The sequence below is a fragment of the Lolium rigidum genome, chromosome 7, assembly GCF_022539505.1.
Source record: "Lolium rigidum isolate FL_2022 chromosome 7, APGP_CSIRO_Lrig_0.1, whole genome shotgun sequence".
NCBI classification, from domain to species: domain Eukaryota; kingdom Viridiplantae; phylum Streptophyta; class Magnoliopsida; order Poales; family Poaceae; genus Lolium; species Lolium rigidum.
Genome location: NC_061514.1, coordinates 322,483,991 through 322,487,059, shown reverse-complemented (window position 1 = coordinate 322,487,059; position 3,069 = coordinate 322,483,991).

Below are 3,069 nucleotides of genomic sequence, written 5' to 3'. Positions count from 1 at the left end.
TAACGCTCAAGGCGGCGATCGGCTATGTCTTACCGCCGGTACACGATCAAAGATATCACTTCAAGCCGGTTCCACCTGGATACGCTGTTGCCGGGGTGGATCAAGTTATGGATGGGTATGGGCCGCGAGGCTTGACCACCCTGCCGGTGAAGGGGATTTGCTAGAGCTGGGAGAGGCCAAGAACACTACGAGTTCTATGGCGAAAGGAATTCATTGTGATTCCGGGTTGGAAGGCGCCAACAAGGTCTCCACCGAGCCAGCATTCTCCACCGATGCAGCCGTCTCCAGTGCGTGAGCCTTCCCCGCCGGCGCGTGAGCCATCTACGCCGCCGCGTGAGCCTTCCCCGCCGGCGCGTGAGCCATCTCCGCCGCCGCGTGAGCCTTCTCCGCCGCCCAAGTATAAGAGGAAAATTAGGCGGACCGCTACGACACAGCTGAGTCGTAACAAATCACCGAGACGCAAACAAGAGCCCCTCCCAAGAGTGCCTAAGGTTGCTCCCAAGAGACCTTATGACTATACGAGTTGAGGAAAATGCCAAGATCGTAGCTGAACAGCACAAGCAACAAATGTTGAAACTTAAAAGCCCCAGCTTGAGCCGGAGCCAGCTATATCTCTGGAAAGAAGTTGAAACTGCTGAAGAACCTTCATCAACCTGAGCCAAGTCTTTCATCGAACTATGACCGGTCTATTCGCAAGTCAAATGTGTTAGCAAAAGAGCGGTGGGAAAAAAGTAAGGTAGATGGGAAACCAGTTCCCCAGCTTGGAGCCCAGAAAAACTCGTGCCCCCCGCTCCAAGTGTATCCCGATGTCCTAACGTGCCTTGATCCAACGATGGTGAAACTATACAAAGATGAGGCAGATGCGGCCGGTATGAGTATTCCTGAGTACTTAAGCCGCATCGAATTCATGGCCACGGACGATGTCCAATTAGCATACCATTACACATACGGGGAACCTCTTGTCAGAGCTGCGGAGTTGCCTAATCTATCAACACAGCTGCGAAGACTACATAATTGGTACTTGGATGCATGTAAGGACGGCCCGAACTGGATCATGGTGGCAATAAGAGATGAGCACTACGGGCGAACTGACGTGATGAACATCGAATTTTGTGAATTATTTCAGTTATTCAACCAAGACGCCCTCGACAAATCTCTGCTGAGTGCATACTGTCTGTAAGTATTATTTATGTAATTAAGTCTCTACCGCGACTCGTCCATTATTGCATGCATATAACCATACTCTCAGTGTATTATGCAGAATGAAGATTCGCGAATGCCGCAAGGGGCAAATCTATGATCTTGGGTTCGTTGACCCATATACCGTGAATGGGTATACTGTCGACAACTCTCCCAAGGACACGGAGAATAACTTGGTACATGTCTTAAGGAAAAACTCATACAAAAGGGCAATACTATTTCCTTACAACTTCGCGTGAGTGTTACTCTCTTCACACATTAAATCTTTTTTCGCTTACTCCATGTGTTAAGTGTAATTGATGAGTTATATGCATTTATATATATGTGTGTGTCCGCAGGTTTCACTATATCCTGCTAGTCATTGAACCCGACACCGGGATAGTAGAAGTCATGGACTCGAAGAGTAAACCCCTTGAGGCGTGGGGGGACATGGCTGATATCCTCCACAAGGCTTGGAAACGGTTCACCAACAAAGCTCCGGGTTTAAAGAATAAAGATCTTCGAATAAAACATGTACCGGTAAGTACTAATGGCTAGGCCGGGCATCTCTTTGATTCTAGTTTCAATACAATTATTATCATCTTTGATTATATATATATTATTTTGATTGAACTTTGTTCTCGTAAAGTGCTTGAGGCAAGAGGACGGGAATAATTTATGCGGGTTCTACGTTTGCGAGTTCATCCGCCAGAATACCCATCATGTGAGGGACATTTTGGCACAACTTGATGTAAGTAATTAAACAACATTCATGGCTTTATTTTATCACCTTGTGTTTCATTCACATACACACATATATATATACTGACCATCGTACATTCTTCAAATTATTAGATCGAATGGTTGCGGGACGGTCTTCTAGCAACAGAGCGTGTACGAGCAATTCAAGAAGAACTGGCGGGGTTCTTACTTGAGCAAGTCATAGCTCCAGATGGAGAACACTATGTGGACAACCGCCAATATCAATGTTGATGTAGACATATATATATGCATGAACGTGTGTCACTTTGATCGATATATGTAATACAATGGTTTCCTATATATATATTTGAATTGTTTGCATTAATATTATACCGTGTTTCGAATGGACGCAGAGTCTGCCGCGGCAGCGTTTTAGTGAAAATTCCTGCCGCGGCAGAGTCTGCCGCGGCAGGGAATGGCACCAAAACCCTGCCGCGGCACAACCCTTTGCACCGGTTCGTATTACGAACCGGTGCAAAGGTCCCCGCCGGACTCTCCACAGACGGCCACGTGGTGCCCCCTTTAGCACCGGTTTGTAACAGAACCGGTGCAAAAGGGGGGGGGGGGGGCTTTTGCACCGGATGGTTTGCACCGGTTGGCCATCCGGTGCATATGGGCCTTTTGAACCGGTGCAAAAGAGCAGTTTTCCACTAGTGACTGCAATAGTACCTACCACAGTTTGTGGAACAAAGATAGCTCTTTATAAATAAAAGATGGAAAAACAGAAAGACACAATGCCAAAATTAAATAAATAAATATACTATATATGAAATACTGTAGAAAAAAAAGATTGCATTCGACCGAAGAGGAAATATGTGTCAAGTACATAGATCAACAATTTAAATTGACTCTCCATGTTGACATGTTGTGATACCAACTCCATCATATGGCATAGTTCATATCTAAACTTTATAACAAATAATTTAATCCGCTAAATTGTGTGCACATTACTTTAGTTCAGCAGTTCAGAATTAAAATTAGCTGAGATGGAACTTTGGCAAGATTTGTACGAACTAAAGCATATACCAAGTAGTTGTAAATTATCCATGTAGTGAAGAAAATTGGTGGTTGCCTGCACTTCACGTGCCAGCATGCATTTTCACATTCTACAGCCTGGAACACAATCCA